Source organism: Thermobia domestica, chromosome 13, assembly GCF_964235325.1.
Source record: "Thermobia domestica chromosome 13, izTheDome1.hap1.1, whole genome shotgun sequence".
Lineage (NCBI taxonomy): Eukaryota > Metazoa > Arthropoda > Insecta > Zygentoma > Lepismatidae > Thermobia > Thermobia domestica.
In genome coordinates, this window is record NC_137466.1 from 210,060,791 (window position 1) to 210,074,271 (window position 13,481).

Genomic DNA, 13,481 nt, shown 5'->3' on the forward strand with positions numbered 1-13,481 from the left:
ATTCTGTCGCCTTTTGTGCTGCTCTGATATTTTCTTCTTTTTTCTTTTTATTATTATGTATAATTCTGTTCGATTGTACTGGTTGGTTTTAGAGTGCGTGGACAAGTTTTCATTGTTACACCCGTATTGCTTTTGTAAGTCTATGAGTTTCGGAGTAAAGAAATCAACGTACCTAGTATTGACTTCTGTGCATATTTACGTAAATACTAACCCATATTTGGCAAGATGAGCGATACAGAAGATTCGAAAGTAAGAAGACGAAGGAGATGCTACTCTCGGCTTTCGAAAAAAAACGATCCCGTCAGGGATATTTTCTGAAGAAGTACTGGGAAAATCGACAAGAATCTGAAATGGACAGGTAAGCAAAACGAATGTCTGCTTCTTTCAAGTATTGGATTGATGCGATTGAAATGTCGTCACTTTCAATGACAATAAAACCAAATAGAAGGTATAATTACTAATTGGTTATTCAAACTAGTCTGCGGTTGCAGCCACATAATTTGCGTTCTCTCTGCCAACAATTAGATTCCATCAAGAAAAGTCTGAAATCTGCAGTGGCGGAAATCATGCCCGTATAAACGTGGGGTCTGGGGGACCTGCCCCCCCCCCCCCAATTTTTACTGACCCTCCTAAAATTTTCACGGTATGTTTGCAAATGAACTATAATATGATGATGAACTATAATATGGTCGGATCGCCCCTCCTAATTTCTACCGGCTCCCGTACATTTGTGGGCTGGCTAGCTGCCTGGCGGAAACGTAGGGAGATCAGGCCTCCCTTCTCAGTAGCGACCATGTTATTGCTTACTAAAATATTGAAAAACTTGTACAGGTCGGGTAAATACTTTTTCCTAACAAACATTCAAATGCAATACAAACTTCTGACAAACTTCTTCAAATGCAATATAAGAGTTTCAAACCCAGACACACCTAATGATGAATCAACGAAGTGACAAGCAGTGAATCAGCGGCTGCTTGTGTTATATATATATATATGTATGACGTTGCTAGTCTTGTTCTACAATGTGCATCTTAGAATCACGAGGCTTTGAGTTCGATTACTGGTCGAGGGCCTTGCAACTGAACGCATTACGGTGATGTGACGAACTGCCCCCCTCAAAATTTCAGTGGTCGCCTCACTGCCTCTCCTCATATCCTGACTACGCTACTGGAATTAGCGAAATTTCACAAATCAACGACATACGAGTTCATTCACCAGGCCTGACCCAGTGTTGGGTAAGTTACTTGCCCCCGAAAAGTAATTGTTACTTTACTTCAAAAGTAACGCGTTACTAACGCGTTACTTTTAGGTCCGAAATTTTAAAAATGTGAAAAAATCATGACTTCAATTTTCCGTACTACTATTACTACCGCTGCTATTATTATTATTATTATTATTATTATTATTATTATTATTATTATTATTATTATTATTATTATTATTATTATTATTATTATTATTGCACTTCTGAATCGCTTTATGTAAATGTAAGGACAAATTTTTACTTGATATATGAACATTTTCATATAATGTAACATTGATAAAATGCCATACTGCGTTACTCGTAGGGATGGACACGAGCGACTTTTCTTTGACACTCGATTCGACTAGAAACAAACATCTTTGAGCTCGACCCGAGAACTCGATTCGAAAAATTTCCTCCAATTTGACTCGAGTCGACTCGAGCCAAATCCGCTGTATAGTTTCGAGTACATTCTTCAAGTATATTACATAGACAGTATAATTATTATCAATGACACTACTACTACTACAACTTATTATTATTATTATTATTATTATTATTATTATTATTATTATTATTATTATTATTATTATTATTATTATTATTATTATTATTATTATTATTATTATTATTATTATAACAGCACTATATAAAAAGAAAGATAGGCGGTTTGTATTTGAATACTAAAAAACTAGTTGATTGCCAACCTCGGTAGTCGTGAAGTCTAGGAGTCAAGGACATTGTTCTCGAGCTTCTGAGTTTGGGTTGAGGGTCTAGGTTGAGTATTCGGGCTCGAGCCAAACACTGTTAAAAGTTTTAGGGTACTGGCCAAATACAGTATCTTCAAAACTGCTCGGCCCGGGTTTGAATTGTCAACGACTCGAGCAGCTCGGCTCACAGCTCATTCACTATCGACCCGAACCGAGAAGTGAGCCGAGCCAACAGCTCACCCAACAGACTCGGCTAGAGCCCTCGGCTCAGTTGAGCCGACGAGCAAATGGCTCATCCCACCAAGCCAGCTCGAGCCGATGGTTCACCCCAAGTGAGCCGGCTCGAGCCTTCTTCTCAGTTGAGCCAACCCGAGCTATCGAGACGAGACGAGATGCGAGCCGTGTCCCCTCTCGTGAGCAACACTAAAAGTATTCCATATTACTGTTTAGCTTACATTTCTCATGGCTTTCGTTTTCCAGTGTAATCAGGTCATGATTTCAAGACGACTTAAAACGAACGAGCCATTTATCAAACTCGACTGGACTCGAAACTCGACGCGAAAAACTGAATCGGCTCGGAACTCGACTCGAGGATATTACCTTGACTTGACTCGAAACTCGACTTGAATTCGAGTCGAGCTTTAGCTTGACTCGTGCTCATCCCTATACGTTAGAAAAAATGGTTGCTTATTATTATTCTGTTAAGCTAATTATATAATAATAACAATGTTGTTATGTAAAATTAAAAATAAAAAGTATAAAGAAACATTACACTACTCTATAATCAACGGGACTCTAGGATAAGGAAACTGATCTGAAAGAACTCCAATATTACATACTATAAGCAAACTATTTTCTAGTAATAAAGTAGGCCTGCTAATCAGAATACAGTTTATTCATATTAACATCTTCTGTAAATCGTTAATTGTGCCACCCTAGTTGTTGATAAATATTTTCCGCCGGGGCACTTAAGACACTTTACTTTTAAATTCAGTCCACCGTCATCCTCAGCTCTTAAGGAAAAAAAAAGTATTATTTCAAATGTTCGAACGGTAAAGTATTTTCGTTCTCCATCTTTATAAAAACAACACCAATCAAAGTAAAATAGACTACCGGTATCACTGCACTCCTAGTTCACTCACTGAATGTATTGATTTGGAGCTGTCAAAATCTACGACAAAATCTTCCAGGTGCTTGCAATCAGTACACGTGATTTCCCTAAGGCTGTCCTCATCTTCCAAAAACAGCAAGTGGCACTACGAACTTAGACCTACCTGTTTCTTTGTATGTCTGTGACTGTCGGTGACTGACACACGTAGTTCATGCTCGATTGTTTCATTCTGAGAAATTCACTTACAGGAAAGAAACATTTGTTTCCGAAAAAATATATACATATATTGTAGTTACTCGTCCGAAATGTAACGCGAAAAAAGTAACGCAAACTAGGCACGTTACTTAAAAATTTGTAACGCGTTACCGTTACAGTTACTTTTGAAAAAATGTAACGCGTTACTAGGAAACGTTACTTAAAAACGATGTGCAGGGTGGTCCATTATGAACACATAAAGGAAAATAACTAGGAATTGTGTGTTCTCTATGTTGCGCTTTCAAACGATTATATTCAACATCACGTTGTCTTCTGACTCACTCGCCTCCCTAGCCCGTTTTCTGAACACGCACGGAGTTTGTGATGTAGTACTCCTGACCTTGGTCCATCTATTGGTTTCATTATAAAGGGTAACGTTGACACCAGACGTAACGTTGGACATGTCAATCGTAGTTATCGAATATTTGCAATAAATTAACACAAAATTACTTTTCTGTTTGTAATTACAAAAACGAAAGTGTCTATTTCTAAGAAAAATATTTGTTTGATTAGATGATTTCAATATCTACTGTTACGCTGCAGTGGGCTGGATGGGAAACCCAATTTTGTTGCACGGCCAACTCGATAGCTAAGCTAGGTGGGCCAAAATTTGCCAATCCGCCCCTGGGAATCAACATAAATAAAAGAAACAGACACCTCATTTTTCATTTCAGCTTCTCAAATTAGATAATAAACATGTCACACTGAAATATTTATTATTAAACTAGCCTTCGGCTAGCTGGGAGCTTGCCGTCCCCAGAGGCCCATATTGGCTTGACCTACTACCTTACACTTCATAGACCTGCAAGCATACCGAATTTCACTTCCAATATCAGGTTTCATGTCTCTGACCTTCCGAGATTCTGGGATAGAATACATCGAATTTCAGTTCAAGTACCAGGGGGCTTCGCTCCCAGACCTCCTAGTTTGCTCGGCCTGCGAGCTCGTACTTCATAAACTACACCAAATTCCAGTTTCAGCACCAAGTTTTATGTCTCTAACTCTTCAGGACCCCGAGATATGAACATATAATCATTGTAATCCCCATCCATATTTATTTCCATCCTTTTTTCTCTCCTTATAGACCATATATAAAAATACCGCTTATTGAGAAGTCGAAATAGCAAATTGCATGTTTCTAATTTTCAGAGATTCTGAGATAACGACATCTTTATAATAATTGCAATCCTTACCCCTCATTTTCCTTTCTATCTCTTTTCTTATCCTTTTTATTAAAATACTGAAAATGCTGAAACACGTGTGAAATTATTTTAAATGTGAAATCCAAATACCAAGTTTCTTGAAGTCTCTAAGGGTTTGTAAAAATGATTGTACAGTAAAACCTGTCTTCAACGGACCCTTTATTAAACGGAAAACTGTCTTAAACGGAAATATTTCACGGTCCCATGAATTTTGGAGAACAAAACGTGTAAAAGTCCCTTCATTAAGCGGAAACTGTGTTACGCGGACAACGGAAAGAAAAATAAACATTTAACGGAAAATTCTGAGTTTCGGACTAAAGCGTTTAGACATTCTGTGAGACATATACATTACACTGTCTGCGATAAAATGTTCGTTCATTTGTTAAATATTTCTGGACAGTGTTGACCTTCCCCAACCACTATTCATATTCACCCCCACACATTGTCCTTAATCCCCGCAACTTAATCAAGAATCATACGGAATGTCGGAAAGAAGAAAACGAGATAGAGGAAGAAGAGGAATACGATACCGAGTAGAATAAATACATATCAAAATGCTCTTAGAAGTTTAAAGGAACTGCAAAAATTTACCTTACGGAAAAATGATTCTGATTCACTTAGTATAATTTCTCAGGCTAAAGTGTATGCGGAAAGTCAAGCAGCAATGTACACAGAAAACCCTGCTTGGCTATTAGAAAAATAAAGAAAACGTGTGCATAGTATATTTTGTATTCGTTTTAATATTTTGTGTATTTATTCGTAGAAGAAAGAAGTACTGTAATCGAACAATGTACATACAGCAATATACTTTCTCAGTATGCCCCTTTGTAAGCATGTATTTAAAAAAAAAAGAAAGAAAGAAAGAAAGAAAGGAAAGATCTACCTCCACTAAGCGGAAACCTGACTTAAACGGAAATTTTTGCGAGTCCCGCTCGATTCCGCTAAAGACAGGTTTCACTGTAATTCCCACTCATTTTTCTTTCCGCTCCTTTTCTTCCCTTCCAGACCATATTATGGGGGAGGAGCTGAAAATGCGTATCTAATATGAGTTCAAATACCAAATTCCATGTTTCACAAATCTTATGTATTGTCCAAATTTCAAATTTCTGGTTGTTGTTTAGCCTTTGCTTAGTGTCAGCCAGTCACTCAGGACTTCAATATTTTATTTACTGAGATTCAAATAGTCTGTCTAATTAAAAAGTTTACATCTAGTGTGGCCGAAATTGTCGAAGAATTATTTCTCGTCTCGATTCTATTTTCCCCATCTCGTCTCGAAAATTTCCTTTTTTTCTGTATAATGACTTGAACATCTTTAAACGTTAATAAGTGCTCTTCATTTTGTTCGCACAATAACTTTGTCAACTTATAGGATTATATTATGCATCATTGAGATCTAATATTTGGATAAAATACTGTTTCCCACAGGACTCGAGAAATTTTTCGTTTCATCTAGATTGTCGTGTGGAAAACAAGGTGAGAATTGTCATGTTTCTCGTCTTGTCTCGAATTTAAAAATTACTTGTTGCCTCGATTCCGAGACGAGACATCTCGTGTCGTGACAACACTACTTCCCTCACCAGTGTAATATCCTTTCTGGGTCCTTCACAAAAAAGAAAAAAATTGTAGCATATTACATGGTCAATTATGAAATCTATTTTTATTCTAAAAATTCAATTTCTATAGCATTTATTCACAAAATTATAAGAACCATTCCTAACAGAATGACTAGAAAATTCACTCAAATTCCGCTGATTCTATTTTGACAGAAATTATGCTATATTCTAGATTTACTAATGAAATAAACTCTGGAAACGACAGTATAGTGTATCAAGTGATATTTTCTAAATTAATATTGAAACCGAAAGTGATATTAGATTTATGCCGCTTCCGGTTTTAGTAGAGAGATTAGAGTGGACAATATATTTTTTTCTTGACTACAGAAAACCGTTTCTATCTTGGTAATTATCTATTACAGTCTTTTGTCTACAGTAATCAACATTAAAATGTCAACATCAACATGAACTATGTAACATACGTATACATATGTAATGTACGGAAGACTGTTAAATGTCAGAGATCCTGCAGCGACATGATGTGATATCTAAGCGGAAAAAAGGCAGTACGTATGTAACATATGGATAATGTGTGCTCCGTACAGATTTACGTAGTAAACATATGGATTCAGTATATTTGTACAATATACCGATGTCCGGATAACGGATTTTTCTCTTTGTATTGTCACTTGAAAAGACTGGCCACCCACTAGTCATTCAAAAACCATATTTAATCAATCCAATCGTATGCATGAAATTATGATGCGACAGCTTGAAGAAACATCTCAGTTGTCCAAAAGAGATGTTCTTGTGTTACTCCATGATGAATAAAATCGATGGATGTCAAAGAGTTAGGAGAGTGAACAGTCATTTTTTGAACCAGACAGTACAAGACGAAATTAGCGATGGAACAAATGAATTCAGACTCAATAATATTGTATCCTACTGTGCTTAGATTGAACACATTCTTCACTTCCTTTTACTGTGAACGGACTTAGCCTCAAACTTGAAAATATTTTACGTTTTGCATTTTTAAAAAGATATGTGAAAATTACTAAGGAGACAGTTTTGTTCTTTTTCCAATCACTTGACTGTTATGCTTCTGCTGTAAAAAAGTTACATTATCTATGCCTCAACCTATTTTCAGATTCGAGGGAGAAAATGACAATAGTAATAGTACTCCAATAAGATGTAAAGAAAATGAAACTTCTTATAGCATTTCGTGTAGGGAGACAGGGCAACGCGAGGAAGAGAAAAACAAGTCGATTGTTGTTTTCCGTGCGAGCAGCAGCCAGTCTTATTGCGCGGTTGTCAAATTTAAATGATCAAAGTCCACTGCAAAATGAAACGGGAAATCTATAAAATTGCTCAGTCATTTTCTTGAGATTGGTCATTGAAACACTCATCCAAAATTACAATGTTCTAAGTACAGTAGTTCCTGAAATAATCATGACCAAATTTTACATGCTTTTAGATAGGGAGAATCTCAGCGCGCTCCAAGGGTTAGAGACCGCCTTAAGCAAATTCATTTCACATTTAATCAACTTTAAATCCTACGTGATCAAGTGGTTAACAACGTGGATTTTCTGCATGTGGCCAAGGGTTCGATCATCATGGGTTTACCTGCCTTAAGTACGAACAAGTACTGATTTGGATCCCACTTGAAGTATTTAGTTCTGTCTGACAGTGATGATTTGAAGGGATGACTCGAGGGAGGTTGTCCCCTGGAGTAACGAAATTCTTCCCCCTCCTTACGAAGCCAAATCTTCGATCGAGCTCAGTGCGAATTACAAGTTCAGTATTACCTTTCACGCCCTGTGTATTGAAAGTATCACTCCGGAGGAAATTTCCTGAAATCACCACTGCTGTCTCATAGGCTATGTTGTTGAGTTGAGTTGAATTTGAATTTAACGTCCCGTTCAGCAGCGAACCTATAAGAGATGTGGAGCTACTGATTAACGTGGAATCCAAACCACATGAGCTCCCGCCAGGAATCGAACCCGGATCTCCCACGCCAAAGGCACGTACACTAACCGCTTAGCCACGAAGGAGCTCGTATATGTTGTTGGTGCTTGATAGGAACGTTTATAGATAAACCAAAAATGCCCTCCCTGCTAGTGTACTAAGTAGTGCGTATGCTTGTGATGCAGAAGATCCAGGTTCAGTTCCCCGTGAGAGACTTAAAATTTGAAGTTATTATGGTGGTTCTGATTCTGTTTTAAACTGTAGACCCCCGTTTCATATAGCCACAGTGCTGAAATGCATGCTAAATTCGAATTCAACCAAACAATCAAAGTCGGTGAAATACATGAAAGTAGCAGCTTTCATTTATTGACCTTCAACTTATAACCTATCTGCTAGAAGCTTATTTGTAGTTTCGTTTGCTTTATTAAATACGTACAGAGACACCTTCTCTTTTAGTAAAGAGGGGAAGTACCGTGGCTCAGTGGTAGAGCGCTTGTATCTAGTACGTGAGGTCCCTACTTCGATCCTCGGTCAAGTAAGTTTGTGGTGGACAATATCGTGTCAATGGGATTTCTCATAGTTTCCTTCCACATTCTCATTCCACCAATTTTCCCATCATCATTCACTTGCCTTAATCATTCGCCCTCGTTAGCCTAACAGTCATAAGCGTGGGACGTTAAACTGTAGGATTTCATTTCATTTTCATTTTCTTTCAGTAAGGATACATTAGAAGAATTACATTTACAACTAGCAGAATTCCACGTTCTCAGAAACTACAAACAATTAGTATTCTCGTATTTTCAAACATGTGATCCCACGCAGGGCCGGATTTATGGGGGGTACACCGGTGCATGTGCACCGTTCCCCCCCTCCCCCCCTTCGTGGTAAATATACACTACCTAAAATGAAAAGCTAGCTGAAAGTAGCAACACTTTCCAAAACTTTCTGCCATCATATTTCCGTTTGGGGCTTAAAAGAAAGAGGGGTTTGGCAAAAGCAATAGTTCAAGTCGATTTTCTGAAGGTTGAAGGAAAAGGATTCATCACGCAAAGCAATATAACATTTGTCAACTAGGGAAGGAAACAGAAGCCAGGAAGAGAATAATTTTTCCTTCATATCACTTGCGATCGTCTTTAAAATCCTCCCTTCCCCCCGCCTTCGCGTTCTATGTATCGTTTGTAAAGAATAGTGTCACATGTCACGCTAAGGAGTTTCAATGAGACTGGTTATTTTTGTAATTATGGTGTACCCGCCCTCAAAAAATTCTGGATCCGGCCCTGAACCCACGTATGATAATACTTGTTAGAATTTAAACATTTTGAAGTCGAATTAAAATCTTAAGAAATTATAAAAGCCCGTTTCCATAATTTTCAAATAGGACGTAGTGAAAATTCATTTTTGGATCAAAAGATCCAATATATTTCAGTCAAAAATTTTCTTGTAGGCCTTATATCTTGAGAACTACATATAGTGTAGCCAAACCCAAACTATCACTTAACTCAGAATGATGTCCTTATTCCGTAAAGAATACGAAAACTCGATTTAGGGGTCGTTCAAAAATTTTGTGACTCTTATGCAAAAACTAACTATTGACCAAATCATTACTTTTCTGCTAAATGATATAGCCGTAAGACATTAAATTAAAAAGGGAAAAAAATATTTGTTAAATAGTTTCGTAAAACAATCGAAATTTCTGTAAGATTTTAGCGAAATATTTTCAGAAATGTTATATCAAATTCTTGTAGGTGTTTCAAAATCAGGTGTCACTAATTTGTATGAAAATCGCAAAGTTTATGTCCGAAATTTCAGTGATTTTGTCAAATATTTCCAAACAAGATTTCCAAAGTTCCTGTAAAATATTTTTGACGAATATTTTCGAAGAATATCTCTCAAAATTGTACCAAAACTCTGCCAAGCAAGATGGTCTAAAATTTCTTTTTAAAAAAATACTATTTCTTGTTTAAAAGAGAATTCTACAGATTTCTTCAAAACTGACAAATATTTAACATGAGTTTCAAATTTCTATTCCCCAAATATTGTGAAAGACATTGTCCAAAATGTCTTTAAGAACTGAATATTTTGATTATTTTGATTATTTTTAAACTCGATTATTTTCTTAAAGCGCCTAGTGGGAAATATTCAATGTCATATTAAGAGACTTCTTAAAATCCTCTACAATTGCGAGTCAATCTTAAAAACAAAACAGAAAAACATTTATAATATGTACGAAGAAGTAGTAAAACTAGAGAAATTATGGAATTACCGGAGCAAAAGTTTATTTTAAAAAGGAGATACCTTACCTTTACCAATGAATGGGTGGTTGCTTTATTTATTCATACCAAATATAAACGTCTATATATGTTGAAGATTGTTGTTAAAAAGTCCTGTTATTTATATATTAAAAAAATTGTTTCAAATTACTTGATTGCACGAAAACTTGTCATAATGAACATGGTCGGTACACAGATTCACAATAATATTAGGATAAGATTATTAACATGTTCATTTCACTGTGAGATTGTAACAATCAACATATACTAACAATTGTTTTATTGTTGTGTTACAAGATATTCACTTGGGTATTCACAAAGTGGGAACATAGGTTTTTTATACGTAGCGGTGAATCACGTGCTATCTGTCAAAAAACTAAACTTTTCACTGAGTTTCGAACTTATGACTTGTTGACAGTATTACAGGAATAAATGATACCGGTTGCAGTATCTGAACGTCCCGAACACTGCATAAACAGATCGCCACCAGTTGCTGGTACCGTACTACTAATACCAGTGTCAAACAATTCCGCTTAGTGTGGCACCCGTAACATCACAACCGCGGCAACTGCTGGATGGTAGTACGCGTTCTCACTCCCGCACACACGTTTTAACTCTCTTCACACACACACAAGCTTCAACACAACCAGAACCACACACACACATAATACACGAAAGGCAAAACCCCCGAGTACGAATCTCGTGGCCGCTGTCTTTTGCGTCTGCGCACGAACAGGCTTCTGGTGTCTCGCGCGTTTCTGTCACACGGGGTAAGCAGCATCTTCTAAAGTGTTGCCAAAGGCACAGTCGACGAACATCAGCAGAGAAGATATTCGGAAAAAGAGAGAAAAAAAAGAAAAAGAAAGAAAGTAAAGGAAAACAGAATCAGAGGAATATCTGAAGAGTTCAAGAACTAGAAAACCTTTTTATTAAAAAACTGAAATGGAACTCTAAAATTCGCTAGTGGCCTACCAGATCATCTTGTATAGCGGCTTAGGCCTAGTACTTATCAAACCAATGAACATAAAACAAACATGCACGTAGAATGAATGAATTTATAACTTTTACTGCAGAATCAAAATTATCAATTAATATTTACAAGGAATGATTTTTTTTTTTTTTTTTTTTAAATGGCATAACACTAGCTGAACCTACGCTCTCTATACAGCGCACCATTCAGATAGAACATGAATTTCCTTGTAATTTCTCACAACATCTGTACATGCCCCTTTAGAGACACAAGTGAAAGACATCTTGATTTTTAAAAAAATCGGCAAGGGTACACTATAAAGGGGAGAATTTTTCGATTTTTTTTTCAATATCTTGCACCGTTTGCAAGATTTGAGCCTACTTTCGGTTTGAGTTTCTAATTCTTGTACAATCAGTGTTTTCTTTCTTTGTGCATGCAGTATGTAATAAGCAAATACATTACACATTTTAATTATAATGCCAGTTTTATATGGTGTTCATTGAGCAAAACACTCCAAACAATAAAGATTCATCTTAGACTGAAGAAATGGTACCTTCGTTTTTCATTATCATTTGGGCATGAAACAAATGCCTGAGAGATATACTACTACCGTATACAAATAAGTGGTGTTGGAATGTATAACTCTTAGGATATGACGCTATACTTTTTTAAAAATTTCAACACTTCCAGCGTACCCCTAAAAAATTAATAAAGAAATAACGACCATGTTTTTTCAATATTCAATTAGAACTGAACAATCTAGAATAAAATTGCAATCGATCAGTGAAAACGGCATCTTTCTAGAGCCTATAGTTCCCGAGAACTCACTGTCGGAAGGATTGGCCACAAACATATAAACGTTCAGAAACATAAACTTTCCTTAACCAGAAACATATATCCCTAACATTTTAATATATCTAGACTGCGCGAGATAAACAGTATAAGTCAGAAACTGGCCAAAATACGTTGTAAGGTAAGTAAAAATTGAAGATCTATGTGTCATGCTCCACCTCCAGTTAACTTGCTATAACCCAATTCTAAACGTCAATTTGAATAATCGCGTCTTCGTACTGTTAGTAGAAGTGATTCATATTTATGCTTGGTAAAATAAAAGAAATCGCCTCCTGAAAACCTGCGTTTTCTTACTTATATTGTTTCTCCCACACAGTCTAGATATAGACTAGCTGAACCTGTGCTATTTACACAGTGCACAGTTCTGATATGAGCGTGAATCTCCTTCCCACTTCTCACTATATCTGTGCAAGTCCCTTCGGACCCAAGCAAAAGACAGGAAGACTCTCAAAGGGAGTGAATTGCTATAGAATATATATAATTCCATATCCGAGTACGCCTCATTGTGAGTCCACAAGCCTTTCGAAGTTTCGAACTTGCAATAGGTTTTGTCATTCAGATTTAAGCAAAGCGCCTGGTGTTGTCCATCAACCCGCTATACCTGTACTTATTGCCTTTCACAAGGGTATCAACCTTAAAGTCCTAGTGGCAATATTAAACTAACAGGGACAAAACGATGCCTAAAATGTGGAATAGAAAGATAAAGACAAGTTTTTTTTTTTTTTTTTTTTTTTTGAAAATTTGTCTGAGAGAACTGGGAAACTTACACAAAATTAGGAATCGACCAGCGAAAACGGCACGTTTCTAGCACTTGTGGTTTTCGGGATCCCATTGTCGAAAGGGCTGGCCACAAACATATAAACTTTTCTAACATTTTAATATATAGATTGACCAAAAGCATATAACCTTAGAGTTAAAAGCATATAACCTCATAAAAGCATATAAAAGCATATAACCTCATAAAAGCATATAACCTCATAAAAGCATATAAAAGCATATAACCTCATAAAAGCATATAAAAGCATATAACCTCATAAAAGCATATAACCTCATAAAAGCATATAAAAGCATATAACCTCATAAAAGCATATAAAAGCATATAACCTCATAAAAGCATATAAAAGCATATAACCTCATAAAAGCATATAAAAGCATATAACCTGACTGAACGAAATTGTCTTTCAGTCAAAATTCGCAAAGCGCATGTCCGTCAAGTTGTCCCTGACGCTGAAATGGCACAGATTTGATAATGAAGGGCTATATAATTTGCATAGACGAAGCCAGAAAGGGTAGAAGCCGTTTCGCTCCTTCTACCAGGAGTCCTCACTGGATCCGCCCCTGGTCTTTTGT

At 36.5% G+C, this 13,481-nt stretch overlaps 1 long non-coding RNA gene across 1 annotated transcript in view; it reads right to left on the minus strand.

Moving 5' to 3' along the window:
- The window catches only part of LOC145667479 (uncharacterized), a 607,699-nt gene extending 596,684 nt beyond the window's left edge, over positions 1-11,015 (minus strand). Inside the window, exon 1 of the long non-coding RNA XR_014127892.1 lies at positions 10,340-11,015. This is a non-coding gene — a long non-coding RNA (uncharacterized LOC145667479). The remainder of the gene's footprint in view (positions 1-10,339) is intronic.
- Between the last annotated feature and the right edge of the window lie 2,466 nt (positions 11,016-13,481).